Genomic DNA, 20,499 nt, shown 5'->3' with positions numbered 1-20,499 from the left:
GGACACGTGTATCTGGACATGCTGGAAAATTGGCTCATGCCACAACTGGAGACCGACAGCGCCGACTTCATCTTTCAAGAGGATGGTGCTCCACCGCACTTCCATCATGAAGTTCGGTATTTCTTAAACAGGGGATTGGAAAACCGATGGATCGGTCGTGGTGGAGATCATGGTCAGCATTTCACGTCATGGCCTCCACGCTCTCCCGACTTAACCCCATGCGATTTCTTTCTGTGGGGTTATGTGAAAGATTCAGTGTTTAAACCTCCTCTACCAAGAAACGTGCCAGAACTGCGAGCTCGCATCAACGATGCTTTCGAACTCATTGATGGGGACATGCTACACCCAGTGTGGGAGGAACTTGATTATCGGCTTGATGTCTGCCTAATCACTAAAGGGGCACATATCGAACATTTGTGAATGCCTAAAAAAACTTGTTGAGTTTTTGTATGTGTGTGCAAAGCATTGTGAAAATATCTCAAATAATAAAGTTATTGTTGAGCTGTGAAATCGCTTCAATCATTTGTAATAACCCTGTAATTAAACCTAACTAACCTAAGGACATCACACACATCCATGCCCGAGGCAGGATTCGAACCTGCGACCATAGCGGTCGCTCGGCTCCGGACTGTAGCGCCTAGAGCCGCACGGCCACGCCGGCCGGCGTCGGAAAATCGATGCTGTCGATGGCCTCCTGAATGACTGTTTTCAGCTCAGCAATAGTTTTGGGGCTATTGCTGTACACCTTGTCGTTAGCATAGCCCCACACAAAACAGTCGCAAGTGTTCAGATCCGGAAATATGGCGGCCAATCGAGGCTCACGCCAGTGGTCTCTGTGTTCCCTAGAGCCAGAATGCGGTCCCCAAAGTGCTCCTCCAGGGTATCAAACACTCTCCTGCTTCGATGGAGTCGAGCTCCGTCTTGCATGAACCACATCTTGTCGAAATCAGAGTCACTTTGGTTAATGGCGATCATTTTCTAACACCGTCACATACCGTTCGGTGGTCACTGTGCCATCAAGGAATATCGCACCGACTTTTCCGTGACTGGACATTGCACAGCACTCAGTCACCCGTTGAGGGTGAAGAGACTTCTTGATCGCGAAATGCGGATTCTGTCTCCATAATGCGCCAATTTTGCTTATTGACGAACCCAACCAAATGAAAGTGGGCATCGTCACTAAATCAAACCATACAGCGCATACTAATTCCCATCATGCCCGTGGCCGACTGTGCAGTTTGAACGTCCTAACACAAACCGTTCAGAAGCTATGAAAATTTTATTTCATTTAGTTCAATAATTGTCACCCTGTGCAAACTTAGTATGCATGTAAGACAGTTCATCCATTTCGGGAATCGAGCATACTGGCTATTTTTGCCTGGTATCGACATTGATACTGCCAAGATATCAGTCCCAGGGATTCCAAGACTTTCCTGCTTGTAAGCAGGAGATCTCGGCTTCGAGTCCCGGTCGGGGCACACATTTTCAATTGTCTCGTTGACTTATATCAACGCCTGTATGCAGCTAGGGGTATTCATTTCGTTGTAATTTCATTCTAACGAGCTGCATCTTCAGGCTCACCGGCCATTTTACCGTCTTCTTAAGTGCTGATGCACAAACAGTACCCGAACTCTTACGGGAATCAGCAAAAAGCCGCGAGTAATGAATATAATGGGCAGGGGCACTATGAATATAGTGTGGGACAATAAGCTGCGAATGTGGGTCTCGCGGGAGGCGCGTGAGTGGGACACAGTGGCCATGCCTCGGGTTTCGACCTCCGCCCACTTTGCCCCCCGAGCCCCCACCGTTCCACTATCCCGAAAAAAAAAAAAAGTGATCAGCTATATATAAATAAAAAAATGAAAAAAAGATGGATAGAGCGTCTGCCATGTAAGCAGGAGATCACGAGTTCGAGTTCCGGTCGTGGCACACATTTTCAACTGTCACCGTTGACTTATATCAACGCCTGTATGCAGCTAGGTGTATTCATTTCATTGTACTTTCGAGAATGTTTTTATTTCAAGTTTGAAGTCGGATGACAAATGAAAAATGAATTTTTTTATGTGTGATAAAATTACAAAGTAACAGTTTCGGATTTTAACCTATATTTTTGCAGTAAAATCTTTATTCTTGCGAAACTTCATGTTTCTAGGTCAACGGAAAGTACCCTATAGGTTTCGTAGAGTGAGATTTTTAGTCTCAAAATATATGACATAAATGGCCGTATCGCTTGACTGAATTGACTTAGAAGCTTAAAATTCTTACACCGCTAAGGGACCATGGACCTTAATATGTGACATAAATTTGTAACTGATACTTCCACTCGTTCATGAGAAAAACGGTTCTTAATAATTGGAAGACAGACAGACAGAAAATAATGCGATCCAGAAGGGTTCCGTTTTCGAAGATTGGGGCTTTGAATCCCAAAAAAGAGTCGCACCGTGTTTTAATCTGAGACAAGTAGAGTTATGGTCTTCGTCTTAGCTACAAAATCACTGATTTACACCTTTAGAAAGCTACATTTTATTGTTTACTTTGGTGTATGCTTTGGTGTATGAGCTCTTAATTACGATATACAAGTTTCTGGACTACCGTCTTTGTCATACTATAGTGTCTTGACTGTGAGTTAGTGATATTGTTTGATGTTATAAAGTGCTTGTATGAAAATTCGTTAATACTTGGTGTGTTCGTTTTTGCAGTGCGTGTCTTCTTCCTTAGAGCATGCGAAACAGGTTCCAGATTGTACATGCTTTCAGTTAAACTAATCTGAGACGTATGAATTTATGGTCTATGTGTTGCCCACAGAACCACTAATTTACACGTTTAGAAATGTACATTTTATTGTTTACTGTGGTACATGAACTGTCAATTGTGTCGTGCAAGTTTCTGCAGTGTCGTGTTCGTTACAGTGTAATGTCTTTACTGTCAAGTGATAATAGACAGGGTGTTCAAAAATCAAATGCTCAAATGGGGAGGTACGATGACGGAGGAAACAGCAAACACATTTCGTTAAGTAAACAACAGTCGGAAATGCATACTGAGTACGGAGTATCCAATACGTCACTGGGTTTGATTAAGAATAAAGTAAGGTTACAGTTTTAAACTTGTCTGTGAGACACCAACCACAGAAGGGTATTATGGGTACAAAACATCCAAACTGTTGCAGCAAAGTTTTGCTTTTGCCCGGTTTTGACACCAAGTATAGTGTCTCGCACCAAGCGCTACGGGCTGTTTGCTGGCTCAATAAGAGTCGTCATGACTTCACAACTCTACGTGCCTTACATCAGTTTTGGTGTAACAATATTTGAGGAAATTATTTTTTCTTTTGTTTTCTTCAGCACGGGCGTGTTTTTGCTTGCTTAGTGCTCAGTTAATATATATTGCCGACACCTGGTTGCTTAACGAAATACATTTAATTTGGCTCTGTCGTAATATCTGTCAGTCTGGGTACTGAACTTTTGAACATCCTGGAGTTTGTTAATGTACATTGTTTGTATGAAAATTCGTTAATGCTTGGTTTGTTCGCTTTTCCAGTGCCTGTCATCTCGTTTGGAGCATACAGAATAGTTTCCCGATTCTACATGCTTTCATTGTAGCACGTGAAATGTACTTCAGTCGGCGGATTTGCTCAAGAATCGCACAGGGCATACTACTGTCTTTGCCTGTACTACATCATAATATTCAGCGGAGAACTTAGCGTCTAACAGTGGTAAATATACGAGATAAACGAAGGTATTTTTCTCACAAGTACTTCTTCACCACAATGTCTCCTCTCTTTCTTCGTCAGTGAAGACGTGTTGCATAAAATTTTGTATTAACGTTAACTTGGGGACTATAAAGTTGAATGAGGTAACAACCGTTAACTTGCTTTGGTTTTCTGTCCTAGACCTTCACTTTATTCGTTAATAACTTAAAATAAATATTTTTAAAGAGCTTATGTCTTTCTTAAAGGTGAGCTTTTGCGTCTGATACGGAAGACACGACACAGCACTGTGTAGATATGGGATGCCTGGTTACCTGTTCAGCGCTTTGTGTTCGCCAGAAAGGAATTCTTAGTGCGTCACGGAGGACAAAATCTACTGTACAGTAGACGCAATGTTGTGTCCTCAGTACCAAATGCACTCAGAAGAATTTCCATATGGACCACAGATAGTGATAACAATGGACAGAGGTTCTGCTTTGATAGTGAACAGATGTTTTGCTCTTTGCTCTATCTTTCTAACAGAGAGCACGAAGGAAAAATTAGATGTCTGGTTTATACAGAAGGATACCACACTGTAAACGAAGATAATTTTCTCTTGAATAACGCCATCGCCTGAAACCACGGGGGTTATCTTTAACAATCAATTCTTTGCATGCAGTGGCCAGCTACATCTTTCATCCTAAATCCCATAAAACAAGTTGCTATTCGTAGTCCTCTTGTCCTGGCTTTTGCGGCGCTGAAAGCAAATTTAGAAAGCGAACGGTATTCACTTCTCGTAGATTTCATACGCACTATTACTGAGAAGGTGGCAGGTATAAAATACAGGGAGCGAAAGGCTATTTACAATTTGTACAGACACCAGATGGCAGTTATAAGAGTCGAGGGGCATGAAAGGGAAGCAGTGGTTGGGAAAGGAGTGAGACAGGGTTGTAGCCTCTCCCCGATGTTATTCAATCTGTATATTGAGCAAGCAGTGAAGGAAACAAAAGAAAAATTCGGAGTAGGTATTAAAATTCATGGAGAAGAAGTAAAAACTTTGAGGTTCGCCGATGACATTGTAATTCTGTCAGAGACACCAAAGGACTTGGAAGAGCAGTTGAACGGAATGGACAGTGTCTTGAAAGGAGGATATAAGATGAACATTAACAAAAGCAAAACGAGGATAATGGAATGTAGTCAAATTAAATCGGGTGATGCTGAGGGAATTAGATTAGGAAATGAGACACTTAAAGTAGTAAAGGAGTTTTGCTATTTAGGGAGTAAAATAAATGATGATGGTCGAAGTAGAGAGGATATAAAATGTAGACTGGCATTGGCAAGGAAAGCGTTTCTGAAGAAGAGAAATTTGTTAATATCGAGTATAGATTTAAGTGTCAGGAAGTCGTTTCTGAAAGTATTTGTATGGAGTGTACCCATGTATGGAAGTGAAACATGGACGATAACTAGTTTGGACAAGAAGAGAATAGAAGCTTTCGAAATGTGGTGCTACAGAAGAATGCTGAAGATAAGGTGGGTAGATCACGCAACTAATGAGGAGGTATTGAATAGGATTGGGGAGAAGAGAAGTTTGTGGCACAACTTGACTAGAAGAAGGGATCGGTTGGTAGGACATGTTCTGAGGCATCAAGGGATCACCAATTTAGTATTGGAGGGCAGCGTGGAGGGTAAAAATCGTAGAGGGAGACCGAGAGATGAATACACTAAACAGATTCAGAAGGATGTAGATTGCAGTACGTACTGGGAGATGAAGAAGCTTGCACAGGATAGAGTAGCATGGAGAGCTGCATCAAACCAGTCTCAGGACTGAAGACCACAACAACAACATTACTGAGAACATCACGCATTCCCGCGTGTAATTACGCTTGGATTAATTGCATTCTGTACTTTTGTGTTACTTGTGCTGTACCAAACTGCCACAAACATTTTGTTTATTTCAAGTATGTTCTTCAAAATGGTTCAAATGGCTCTGAGCACTATGGGACTTAACATCTGTGGTCATCAGTCCGCTAGAACTTAGAACTACTTAAACCTAACTAACCTAAGGACATCACACACATCCATGCCCGAGGCAGGATTCGAACCTGCGACCGTAGCAGTCGCGCGGTTCCGGACTGAGCGCCTAGAACCGCTAGACCACCGCGGCCGGCGTCAAGTATGTTTTAAACCAGGGCTTCCCAACATGTGGTCCGCGGAGCCCTCAGGGGTCAGCCGGATCTTTCTAGGGGGTCCGTGGCCACCTTTCACCAAATCGGGTAAAATAATGAGTAAAATTATTGAATAAAAGTGTGAAAATCAAATTAATCACTGTTTTCGTGTGAAAAACATGTGTACTTTTTTTACTTTAGGTCGTATTCCCAAGCAGCCTTTGCGGTTCCTAAGTGAGAACGCATACACAGTTTAGTGCCGGTGAATCCGGCTTCTCTGATCGACTGTTTCGCAACAATACGGGGGTCGTTTGTGCGCCGGCTCACGGCGCTAGATGCGCTGAAACCTTTTACGCATGCGCGGAGAGAGCTTTGTCGACCAGTCAAGCGCTCGCTGGCACGTATGCGGCCCCAGGCATCATTAAATGTTAAACTTGCTTTGTCAGTGCACTACCTATTCATAAGTCGATTTTTGACCTTCAAGTTGTTTTCATTCATCTCTAAACCTAAGACTATTGATACTTCGAGGGACGGGGGGGGGGGGGGGGGGGGTCATTGCGAACATGGCACTTGCATTAAGAAGCTTTCAGTTCCAATGACTTTCGCTCTGAAATTTAAAGTTACTGTGCTCTTGACTGACTAGGGGTCCGCCATGGATTTTCGACTGAAGAAGGGGTCCGCCAACTAGCATTGACCTGTCACAGGACGTTCCATGGATTATTTCTGCCACAGAAATCTTGACTTCGACGAGATCGTTTCAGGATTCAGTTATCAAGGAATACCTTATTAATCATGACAGCGGCCTTCAACTAGATCAGGCCTGGGAAGCGCTAGATTTCCTTAATATCTACAGAAAGGAAACATTTTGCGGTTAGCGACAGTTAATTTTGGGTCTGAATTTTGACCCCCCAAGACCGCATTCCGACGTAGAGCCCGGATGTGCACTTCGTATGCGCCCGCGGGTCAAAGGTGGAGCAGTATGCGGAGAGGGCGCGAAACTTGACGGGGTAGCTCATGTAGTGGCTGCCTTTGCACATGGACCTCCGCACCATTTTAGTTTAGTTTTATTTTATTTTTTATTGTTTTAATTTTTTTATTCTTTTTCAATAAAGTTAGCAACGTGAACAAGCAATCTCCAGTGCTAAGGACTCACCTGAAGATGGCTGAATGGTTGTCAACCGCAAAATCGTGGCAAGGAATCGACATCATCCAGCTGCAATACCGAAACTCCAGGAATATTTTAAATTTCTTGTTCACCGTATGGGACATGTTGGGGCAGGTTCCGCAACTGTAATACACTACTGGCCATTAAAATTGCTACACCAGGAAGAAATGCAAATGATAAACGGATATTCATTGGACAAATGTATTATACTAGAACTGACATGTGATTACATTTTCATGCAATTTGGGTGCATAGATCTTGAGAAACCAGTACCCAGAACAACCTCCTCTGGCCGTAATAACGGCCCTGATCCGCCTTGGCATTGAGTCAAACAGTGCTTGGATGGCGTGTACAGATACAACTGCCCATGCAGCTTCAACACAATACCACAGTTCATCAAGAGTAGTGACTGGCGTATTGTGACGAGCCAGTTGCTAGGCCACCATTGACCAGACGTTTTCAATTGGTGAGAATGCGCTGGCCAGGGCAGCAGTCGAACATTTTCTATATCCAGAAAGGCCCATACAGGACCTGCAACATGCGGTCGTGCATTATCCTGCTGAAATGTAGGGTTTCGCAGGGATCTAATGAAGGGTAGAGCCACGGGTCGTAACACATCTGAAATGTAACGTCCACTGTTCAAAGTGCCGTCAATGCGAACAAGAGGTGACCGAGACGTGTAACCAATGGCACCCCATACCATCACGCCCGGTGATACGCCAGTACGGCGATGACAAACACGCGCTTCCAATGTGCGTTCACTGTGATGTCGCCAAACACGGATGCTGTAAACAGAACCTGGATTCATCCGAAAAAATGACGTTTTGCCATTCGTGCACCCAGGTTCGTCGTTGAGTACACTATCGCAGGCGCTCCTGTCTGATGCAGCGTCTAGGGTAACTGCAGCCATGGTCTCCGAGCTGGTAGTCCATGCTGCTGCAAACGTCGTCGAACTGTTCGTGCAGATGGTTGTTGTCTTGCAAACGTCCCCATTGACTCAAGGATCGAGACGTGGCTGCACGATCCGTTACAGCCATGTGGAAAAGATGCCTGTTATCTCGACTGCTAGTGATACGAGGCCATTGGGATCCAGCACGGCGTTCCGTATTACCCTCCTGAACCCACCGATTTCATATTCTGCTAACAGTCGTTGGATCTCGACCAACGCGAGCAGCAATGTCGCGATACGATAAACCGCAATCGCGATAGTCTATAATCCGATCTTTATCAAAGTCGTAAACGTAATGGTACGCATTTCTCCTCCTTACAGAGGCATCACAACAACGTTTCACCAGGCAACGCCGGTCAACTGCTGTTTGTGTATGAGAAATCGGTTGGAAACTTTCCTCATGTCAGCACGTTGTTGGTGTCGGCACCGGCGCCAACCTTGTGTGAATGCTCTGAAAAGCTAATCATTTGCATATCACAGCATCTTCTTCCAGTCTGCTAAATTTCGTGTCTGTAGCACGTCATCTTCGTGTTGTAGCAATTTTAGTGGCCGGTAGTGTATTTATTTTGAATAAAATGCCGCCCCTACTTGAGTCGTTTTGTGTTATCTCAGGACGCCTGAAATACACAATTGCATAATGGCCTTGGGGCCAACTGGTGCTGGCATTTTCTTCAAAATATTTTCTGAATACTGATTAAAATTATTTTTCCGGAACCTAAATTGATGAGATACGTGTTTTGTGTTCCGTACTCAGCACACTGTTTATCGTCACACGTCGAATGTAACTTTCTGCGTTGTCTTAATTCTTGTCATTTGATTTTGATTTACGGAGGCTGGTATAAAACTTTTTCATTTGCAAGTTACATTAGACATTTGACTTTGGTGATTTACTTTGTAGCTAATCTTCGTTTGTTTATATTGTAGATCAAAAGCAAACTGGTGCTTTTCATTTATTTATTTAGTTAGTTATTGTATGAAAGACAAATCATGTGATTCAAGTTTCCCAGAGCGCAATTTCAGTACTTCAGTTAGCCACTCAAAATTGATAAAATAAATATACAGGAGTTGCCAAACCTTCAGGATCAAAATATAGAGACAGTAGGGAACCCAAAATATATTACTTTGAGACCAGAAATTATGAATATATCGCGCGGCACGAAGCCTTGAATGAGCTTTCCGCAATAGGCAAAGTGTCTGCAAGCTACTCGAGCTTCATAACAAACGACAGCCTGCCGCAACAATGATGATGGCGCTGTCTTGACAATCAGCTCACAATCGCCTGCGACGCATCCGTGTTAGCGTTTAGCACTGTTTTCTGTTCGTAGCTGGTTGGCGAGGGTGGAACATTACTCGTTACAGGACCATGTGGACAGTTATTCGATGTGTGGAGCAGCAGCCTCAGTGCCCATAGAGACAAACGAATGTGCGAAGAAACGTTTATGAACAGGCGTTGCCCGAACTGGAAGAAATCTTTCACTGTGGATAGAAACTTATGCGGGCCGCGCAGGATTGGCCGAGCGGTCTGGGGCGCTGCAGTCATGGACTGTGCGGCTGGCCCCGGCGGAGGTTCGAGTCTTCCCTCGGGCATGGGTGTGTGTGTTTGTCCTTAGGACAATTTAGGTTAAGTAGTGTGTAAGCTTAGGGACTGATGACCTTAGCAGTTGGGTTCCATACGATTTCACACACACAGAAACTTACGCGAAACTGTGAAATTCAAGCCACAGGTTCCCGACAAAGAATTGTTCGCGTAGTAGAATTTAGTAACACGATGTTAGATCATCTTGGAGAATATTCATTAATGATGATGATGATTGATGATGAAGTCCCGTACTCCGTGACAGAGCGTAGGGGAACGATGCGGGAGACTCGCACCGACGTACTAGGCAAGATCCTAGTGGAGGTGGTTTGCCATTGCCTTCCTCCGACCGTAATGGGAATGAATGATGATGATGAAGACGACACAACACTCAGTCATCACGAGGCAGGGAAAATCCCTGACCCCACCGGGAATCGAACCCGGGACCCCGTGCTCGGGAAGCGAGAAGGCTACCGCGAGACCACGAGCAGCGGACGAGTCATCAATATGCATCCATAACTTGCACGTAAAATGCACTAGTCCAGTCAACGAAGGAAAATTCGGGGAAAAATCGTGTAGCCACAAATATTTGTACAATGGTAGGAGGGAGTGTCATGAACAACCTACTAAAAATCCTCTCTGGTGGGGTGTAAATGTGCGGATGTGGAGGGTCACTTTTCTATGACTTTCTCGAAGAATTCGAAAACCGCAGCTTCTAGTGAAGATGTTTCCCAGTAATAAATTACATCAAATTTCCTACAAAAAAATTTCTACACTTTTTTTTTTCTAGGACTAATAACTTCCGCATTGTAGGCGACTGAAAAACCGCAGATTATTTAAAAACAGATTTTAACGGAATAAAATTAGTGCTTATTGTTAAATAAAGTGGGTTAAGAACAAATATTAAATGTGTGTACCACATCGAAGTGTAGTAGTGCTGTATTAAGGAACAAATTGTGTTCTGGGAGCGTAACAGAGCGGAGAGAGGTGAAGGTGAAGCGCGACGGAAGGTAGATTGTCAGATTATTGCCATGAATTGCCATTTTCATAGGACTGCGCGCCTTATGAATCATTGGTGACACAGTGAGCAGAAATGCCAGAGGGGTGGGAGTGTTTATTTTCTATACGCTACCTGGAATACGGATACGAGCTATTAAATATACGTAAATCTCTGAGCACATTGATTCTTAGTCAAATTGATACTTAGTCATCCCGTACAGCAGCGGCAAAGGCAATTTCTCCCACCATGAGCGCTGCTTTCTTTTTGGTTTTCTGTAAACCAGCACTTCCTGTCCAATTCTCTTACGTTAACAGACAAAATAACTTCATTAAGCTCATATTTATATGTGGAGTTGTTAAGTGAGTACTTATTTGCAGTTGTTAAGTGAGCTTTTATGTAAAATACGTTTTTATAAACAATGGCTGTGAAGAATAATTTGGAAGCGTGATATGTCAGTGACCTGTTGGTGGGAAATGGATTGGTTTTGGTAAATGTGACACCTTGCTGCTGTCTATTGTGTATCTTGCATCGTACACTATGTGATCAAAAGTATCCGGACACCTGGCTGAAAATGACTTACAAGTTCGTGCGCCCTCCATCGGAAATGCTGGAATTCAGTATGGTGTTGGCCCACCCTTAGCGTTGATGACAGCTTCCACTCTCGCAGGCATACGTTCAGTCAGGTGCTGGAAGGTTTCTCGGGGAATGGCAGCCCATTCTTCACGGAGTGCGCACCGAGGAGTGCTATCGATGTCGGTCGGTGAGGCCTGGCACGAAGTCTGTGTTCCAAAACATCCCAAAGGTGTTCTATAGGATTCAGGTCAGGACTCTGTGCGGGCCAGTCCACTACAGGGATGTTATTGTCGTGTAACCATTCCGCCGCAGGCCGTGCATTATGGACAGGTGCTCGATCATGTTGAAAGATGCAATCGCCATCCCCGAATTGCTCTACAACAGTGGGAAGCAAGAAGGTGCTTATAACATCAATGTAGGCCTGTGCTGTGATAGTGCCACGCAATACAACAAGGGGTGCAAACCCCTCCATGAAAAACACAACCACAACATAACACCACCGCCTCCGAATTTCACTGTTGGCACTACATACGCTGGCAGATGACGTTCAGCGGGTATTCGCCGTACCCACTCCCTGCCATCGGATCGCCACATTGTGTACCGTGATTCGTCACTCCACACAACGTTTTTCCACTGTTCAATGTTTACGCCCCTTACACCAAGCGAGGCGTCGTTTGCCATTTACCGGCGTGATGTGCGGCTTATGAGCGGCCGCTCGACCATGAAATCCAAGTTTTCTCACTTCCCGCCTAACTGTCATAGTACTTGCAGTGGATCCAGATGCAGTTTGGAATTCCTGTGTGATGGTCTGGATAGATGTCTGACTATTACACATTACGACCCTCTTCAACTGTCGGCGTCTCTATCAGTCAACAGACGAGGTCGGCCTCTACGCTTTTGTGCTTCACTATCACATCGGAAACAGTGGACCTAGGAATGTTTAGGTGTGCGGAAATCTCGCGTACAGACGTATGACACAAGTGACACCCAATCACCTGACCACATGTGTTCTGCTGACCATGCCATTCTGCTCTCTCACGATGTTTAATGACTACTGAGTTCGCTGATATGGAGTATCTGGCAGTAGGTGGCAGTACAATGCACCTAATATGAAAAACGTATGTTTTTGGGGGTGTCCGGATACTTTTGATCACATAGTGTAGGTGAGGATATGTGTGATGGAATGGGACTGACTGATCATGTTATAGTTTAGAGCAGTAATCTGTTGTAATGAAGCGCCTGGCTGTGTTGAAATATCTGAAGTTCCATAACACCTCAGTGACCTATTTCTACTGCAGAGGGAAGCACTTTAAGCCTTTGGGCCTTTTCAGACATTGGAAGAGCTGCGGCTGGGGTGATGTGTTTGATACTCCCCAAACTGTGAAAACTATTCCAGCCATTGACAGTGGAGACAATGAAATTGACGTTGTCGAATACATAGTATCAGTATGTTGGAAGACAGTTAAGGGTTCAGTCATAGAACGGTTTTACATGTTAGCTCTCTTAACAATTGAAAATAAGTACACATTTAATAAACTGAAAATAACCCCATTGCATAAACAAGAGCCGGCCGGTGTGGCCGAGCGGTTCTAGGTGCTTCAGTCTGGAACCGCGCGACCGCTACGGACGCAGGTTCGAATCCTGCCTCGGGCATGGATGTGTGTGATGTCCTTAGGTTAGTTAGGTTTAAGTAGTTCTACGTTCTAGGGGACTGATGACCTCAGCTGTTAAGTCCCATAGTGCTCAGAGCCATAAACAAGAGCTCAGTGGAATTACTTTGCTCACGTAAGAGAACTGACAGGAAATGCTGGGGATGTATACTGTCAGACTGTCTCTAAGCTGGAAAGGGAGTATTGCTCGTGGTGGGTGTAAGCTGACTTTCCCAAGAGTACTCTATAGCTGCATTACAGGATGACTAAGAATCAATTTCGCTCTACCGGTGTAGAACAGTGTGCAAAAACTTACGTTGATTCTGTACATATGTTTCCTGCCTTAGTATTTTTAGTAAATCGACTGTACTGCAGATAGTGTTAACGCACTTTGTTCAAAATACTCACACGCCAGGCATGTGTGCATACAGCATCGAGGCGGTCTGCTAAGGGTCTGTGTAACTTTGTGAAGCAACCTTTAGTTGCTTCTTGTTATGTAGTGGGGTAGGTAGTGGTGAACCATCTGCTCACTTTTCAGTTTGCAGTCCTATGAAGGATAGAATCCGTGACCACAGTCCTTCCCTTGCAATTCCCACACACGTACACACAGGCACAAACTTCGTTCTTCCAACCACAACCCAGTATTTCACCACACTAAAATATGAAACTGCGGATCAGTATGTACCTCAGAGCCACCATCTCTGACACCTATTCTGTTATCTTTGTCCTTTTAGTGTGCTCTCTGTACTCCACTTGGCGCTAAAATCGGGAAATTTCGATCTCTAATCACTGCTCCGCCATTTTGTTCTCGTAGTTCGTTCTACATAAACAAAAGCAGCCAGATTGCTCTGCTAGTTCGTTCTCTGACTCTCGAACATGTTACTGTGGTAGTTTGATCTCCGCCCCGTCGTCCACCAGTTTTGTTCTCACAGTTCGTTCTGTGAGCCCAATGAATTTAGACTGTATATACTGGCGAAGGGTTGAAGCTTCCTGGCAGATTAAAATTGTATGCTGGACCGAGACTCGAACTCGGGCCTTTGCCTTTCGCGGACAAATGTTCTACCAACTTTATGAATTACCTCGGCGAGAAAAAACTATTTACAAACAAATAATGAACACTCAATCAGAAAGTTTTGTACCTGTGAAACACAACTAGCTCTTTATTCACAGGAAGTAATGAGTGCTATCGACAGACGATGTCCCATTGATTCCTTATTTTTAGATTTCCTGATAGCTTTTGACAACTTTTCTCTCAAGCGATTCCTGATCGAACTGCGTGCCTATGCATTATCGTGTCAGTAAATGGAAATGCCGTGTGGCTAGGGCCTCCCGTCGGGTAGACCGTTCGCCTGGTGGGAGTCTTTCGAGTTGACACCACTTCGGCGACTTGAATGTTCAAATGTGTATGAAATCTTATGGGACTTAACTGCTAAGGTCATCAGTCCCTAAGCTTACACACTACTTAACCTAAATTATCCTAAGGATAAACACACACACCCATGCCCGAGGGAGGACTCGAACCTCCGCCGGGACCAAATCAACTGAGCTACCCAAGCACGACTCACGAACCCTCCTCACGGTCAAAGGTCGCGAGTTCGAGTCTCGGTCCGGCACACCTATTCTGTTATCTTTGTCCTTTTAGTGTGCTCTCTGTACTCCACTTGGCGCTAAAATCGGGAAATTTCGATCTCTAATCACTGCTCCGCCATTTTGTTCTCGTAGTTCGTTCTACATAAACAAAAGCAGCCAGTTTCAAAATCAGCGTACACTCCGCTGCAGAGTGAAAATTTCATTCTGGTGAAGGGTTGTCATCTAGTTTTTGAGCCTTATGCAGGTACCCAACCCCACGCTACTGTGCTCACTCTTGTAGTCGAGTATGAAGTTTTTACTGTCTTCGCTGATAATGCCAGTTTACGTTGCTTTATAGTAAACCTGCATGCAGCTTAGATCGAATTATATAATAAGTAATCTTTTATCAGCATCATTTAATACTTACACTGAAATGTTAAATGAGCCAAAGATTTTTTTTACACTTCTTTTCATGCTGGCTCCTAACACGTCGTAATTCAGCTAAAACTGCTCTGTCAGACTGCCAAAGTATGATGATTATTGCACAGCGTATGTAGTGATCGGAGTGCGCCTCCCTGGTACTAGAACCTGCACAATGCCGGATGCAGTTCACGGATTGTACATGAAACATCCTGTACAACTCTCATACCCAATAATCAGGGTGCTGTATTTGTGGCGATCGGAGCCTGACACCCCACTACTGGAATCCACGCAACTTCGGACACAGATACATATGTCAAACACCCGTACAACAAAAAAATGTTCAAATGTTTATGAAATCTTATGGGACTTAACTGCTAAGGTCATCAGTCCCTAAGCTTACACACTACTTAACCTAAATTATCCTAAGGACAAACACACACCCATGCCCGAGGGAGGACTCGAATCTCTGCCGGGACCAGCCGCACAGACCAGTACAACACACGTCCAGAGTAATCAGATGTCAGGGCGCAATGTATGTGACGATGGGAGCCTTGCTCTTTGCTAGACTTTTCTGTTTGTGTCTTAACCATATGGCACCTTTTTTCCTATTTTAAGGTATGGCGAGAAAAAAGGTTTGAAGTTGCACCCATCTCCACGATCACTTACATTTGTTTTGCTTTATTTGAACATATTTGTAAAATGTGAAACGAGTTTTCACCTGTTATACTGCACAGTTTTGAGCTGTTAAGTCATTAAATTCCAAGCAAAACGAGCTGAATTTTAGGGAGAGAGATAATGCATCACGATTTCCACTAGAAAAAATTAACTGACGTTATTGATTGGCTGGATGTTTACTGTTCTTCGTGAAAGTTGCGACATAGCTTTAAGATTGAACAGGCACAGTTTGTGGTTGCCTTCCTGAGGAAGGCTGCGACATTTAGCATCGAAACTATCACGCCAGTTATTTTTAAAAAGTTTGCAGATTGTATCTCTTTTTCTTTTCATAACCAACCACTCAATAATGCCAAAAACCAAGATTTACAGCATTTTTACCTGCCAAGGTCACACTTCCCGACACTTTAGCACAACAAACTTACTAAAGACCGCATGTTTTGGAGAGATCTGTAACGACGTGTATCGCTTAATTGCATATTTTCGTATGATAAAGTGTAACTACGAAATGCACTCATACAACATTTTGGCTTGGTTAACGCTTAGATCAACAAGGTGGCTGCTCGTTTGCTTCTGTCAGTGAGTACGTACAGTAAATTCCGATATCTTGTATTTCCAGTCGTAACCCCTTCTTTCTGTATACTGAATAGAAAGTAATTTGCAAAGATTGTTTGTACGTCTGTAATGACTTATTCGTAAAAGAAACAGTTTATATTCTTACTTTGTAGCAAATGTTCTGGTCAAATACTCCAGAATATGTTTTTTGACTTCGATATCTTCCAGTTCGTATTCCAGCAGAGCAAATTGGCGGCTCTAGGGTATGTATAACGAAACACAAGAACGATATTGTGGAGCAGGGGTCAGAGACCGAACTTGCGCGATATTAGTGCCAAGTGTGGCACACAGATATTACAAGAACAAAGATGATGCAAAAGGCTCCAGAGATCGAACTAGTATATGGCGGCTCTGGTGTCGGTACTGATTGGCTGTTTCATTTTTTATGACGTAAAATACTGGGTTGTGATTGTGAAAGTGAAGGGGGAGACAGAGAGACGAGAGACAGAGACAGAGAGAGAGAGAGACAGACAAACAACAGACAGAGCTTCTAGTCCAGACTGTATACCAATTAGATTCCTTTCGAAGTACGCTGATGCATTAGCTCCATACTTAACAATCATATACAACCGTTCGCTCGACGAAAGAACCATGCCCAAAGACTGGAAAGTTGCACAGGTCACACCAATACTCAAGAAAGGTAGTAGGAGTAATACACTAAATTACAGGCCCATATCGTTAACGTCGATATGCAGCAGGATTTTGGAACATATATTGTGTTCAAACTTTATGAAGTACCTCGAAGAAAACTGTCTATTGACACACAGTCGACATGGGTTTATAAAACATCGTTCTTGTGAAACACAACTAGCTCTTTATTCGCGTGAAATATTGAGTGCTTTTGACAAGGGATTTCAGATCGATTCCGTATTTCTGGATAGCTTTTGACACTGTACCACACAAGCGGATTGTAGTGAATTGTGGAATATCGTCTCAGTTATGTGACTGGATTTGTCACTTCCTGTCAGAGAGGTCACAGATCGTAGTAACTGACGGAAAGTCATCGAGTAAAACAGAAGTGATTTCTGGTGTTCCCTAAGGTAGTGCTGTAGGCGTTTGCTGTTCCTTATCTATATAAACAATTTGGGAGACAATCTAAGCAGCCGTCTTAGGTTGTTTGGAGATGACGCTGTCGCTTATCGATTAATAAAGTCATCAGAAGATCAAAACAAATTGCAAAACGATTTAGAAAAGATAACTGAACGGTGCGAAAATTGGCAGTTGACCCTAAATAACGAAAAGTATGAGGTCATCCACATGAGTGCTAAAAGGAATTTGTTAAACTTCGGTTACACGATAAATCAGTCGAATCTAAAAGCCGCAAATTCAACTAAATACCCAGGCATTACAATTACGAACAACTTAGGTTGGAAGAAACACACAGAAAACGTTGTGGGCAAGGCTAACCAAAGACTGCGTCTTATTGGCAGGACATTTAGAGAATGTAACAGATCTACTAAGGAGACTGCCTACACTACGCTTGTCCGTCCGCTTGTAGAATACTGCTGAGCGGTGTGGGATTCTTACCTGGTAGGACTGACGGAGTACATCGAAAAAGTTCAAAGAAAGACAGCACGTTTTGTATTGTCGAGAAATATGGGAGAGAGTGTCACAGGAATGATACAGGATTTGGGCTGGACATCATTATAAGAAAGGCGTTTTTCGTTGCGACGGAATCTTCTCACACAATTCCAATCACCAACTTTCTCTTCCGAATGCGAAAATATTTTGTTGACACCGACCTACATAGGGAGAAGCGATCAACACTATAAAATAAGGGAAATCAGAGCTCGTACGGAAAGATATAGGTGTTCATTCTTTCCGCGCGCTATACGATGTTGGAATAATAGAGAATTGTAAAGGTGGTTCGATGAACCCGCTGCCAGGCACTTAAATGTGATTTGCCGAGTATCCATGTAGATGTAGATGTAGAAAGCTATGTGTGTACTGCAAATTCTGACGAAGCACTCATCACTGCAAGTGTAACACTGTAGGTATGTTCTCTTGGGCGCTTTTCGCGTGAATCTGTCCTAATGCTCTTAAGAAGAAGAATAGTTCACAGTGTCAACCCGTCTAAGTCATCAAACCTGTAGCATAGGATTTAGGTGGGGTTTGGGGGTTCGGGCTGGGGTTGTGCAGGTGTGGGCTCAATTTAACAACTAATTTATTAATCATAAAATCGTCTTTACAACAGAACAATAACAATCAGACACAACTCAATTTACAGCCCAGTATGGTTTTTGAAAGTAGGTCTCAAACAAGAGAACAACTCTTAAAATACCTTCAACGCAATGAAATCTAATTCAGTGATCCAGACTTAAAATCAACTTTGCTCCTGCACACAGGATGGGAGATGAACAATAATAATGACAATACAAAGATCTTGGCCTCAAACAGAAAGACAATAACTATACCTCTTGCAATTATCCATAGGACCGTAAGACAACTTTGAGATTTAATTAAGATCACCCGCATGCATACAGCTGAACACTGGTCTATGACTACTCCCATCACCAGCTCATCACTACGAGAAGCTACCATCAGCGGTCTACAGGAAACAATGCATATATCTGAATACAGTCTTCTGTACAATGAAATATGTAAATAAATCACTCTCACAGAGAAAAATAAATTCGCCTCAGATAACACAACACACAAAACGTTTCATTGCACAAGTGGCTTAAACCAACTCAGTCACACTTGCAGCGTAACATACACTCCTGGAAATTGAAATAAGAACACCGTGAATTCATTGTTCCAGGAAGGGGAAACTTTATTGACACATTCCTGGGGTCAGATACATCACATGATCACACTGACAGAACCACAGGCACATAGACACAGGCAACAGAGCATGCACAATGTCGGCACTAGTACAGTGTATATCCACCTTTCGCAGCAATGCAGGCTGCTATTCTCCCATGGAGACGATCGTAGAGATGCTGGATGTAGTCCTGTGGAACGGCTTGCCATGCCATTTCCACCTGGCGCCTCAGTTGGACCAGCGTTCGCGCTGGACGTGCAGACCGCGTGAGACGACGCTTCATCCAGTCCCAAACATGCTCAATGGGGGACAGATCCGGAGATCTTGCTGGCCAGGGTAGTTGACTTACACCTTCTAGAGCACGTTGGGTGGCACGGGATACATGCGGACGTGCATTGTCCTGTTGGAACAGCAAGTTCCCTTGCCAGTCTAGGAATGGTAGAACGATGGGTTCGATGACGGTTTGGATGTACCGTGCACTATTCAGTGTCCCCTCGACGATCACCAGTGGTGTACGGCCAGTGTAGGAGATCGCTCCCCACACCATGATGCCGGGTGTTGGCCCTGTGTGCCTCGGTCGTATGCAGTCCTGATTGTGGCGCTCACCTGCACGGCGCCAAACACGCATACGACCATCATTGGCACCAAGGCAGAAGCGACTCTCATCGCTGAAGACGACACGTCTCCATTCGTCCCTCCATTCACGCCTGTCGCGACACCACTGGAGGCGGGCTGCACGATGTTGGGGCGTGAGCGGAAGACGGCCTAACGGTGTGCGGGACCGTAGCCCAGCTTCATGGAGACGGTTGCGAATGGTCCTCGCCGATACCCCAGGAGCAACAGTGTCCCTAATTTGCTGGGAAGTGGCGGTGCGGTCCCCTACGGCACTGCGTAGGATCCTACGGTCTTGGCGTGCATCCGTGCGTCGCTGCGGTCCGGTCCCAGGTCGACGGGCACGTGCACCTTCCGCCGACCACTGGCGACAACATCGATGTACTGTGGAGACCTCACGCCCCACGTGTTGAGCAATTCGGCGGTACGTCCACCCGGTCTCCCGCATGCCCACTATACGCCCTCGCTCAAAGTCCGTCAACTGCACATACGGTTCAAGTCCACGCTGTCGCGGCATGCTACCAGTGTTAAAGACTGCGATGGAGCTCCGTATGCCACGGCAAACTGGCTGACACTGACGGCGGCGGTGCACAAATGCTGCGCAGCTAGCGCCATTCGACGGCCAACACCGCGGTTCCTGGTGTGTCCGCTGTGCCGTGCGTGTGATCATTGCTTGTACAGCCCTCTCGCAGTGTCAGGAGCAAGTATGGTCGGTCTGACACACCGGTGTCAATGTGTTCTTTTTTCCATTTCCAGGAGTGTATAAATCAGCCATGCTCACGGTGCATTAACAAACCAAAATCGGTTTTGTCTTTAGAGAATACATTCGCACGGCCACCGTACCACCAAACACAGGCCTTAACTCATCGCACTATAACCACGAATTTTGTGTGTTCAAGATAAGGGGCAGTCAAAAAGTTTCCATTCAAAGGCCATATCAGTATGCCAATCAGACAAAATCACTGTGCGCCCAGGCAATCATCTTATCAACGCACCAGGTTTCAGATACATGCTTGGTGAAACACTGTGCGCTGCTGTGTGACGGAGTCCATAGCTGTCTGCAGCACATCTTCGTCCAGTGGGAA

The sequence above is a fragment of the Schistocerca americana genome, chromosome 2 (assembly GCF_021461395.2).
Source record: "Schistocerca americana isolate TAMUIC-IGC-003095 chromosome 2, iqSchAmer2.1, whole genome shotgun sequence".
In the NCBI taxonomy this organism is placed as follows: Eukaryota; Metazoa; Arthropoda; class Insecta; order Orthoptera; family Acrididae; genus Schistocerca; species Schistocerca americana.
Note: the sequence above shows the minus strand (reverse complement) of the source record.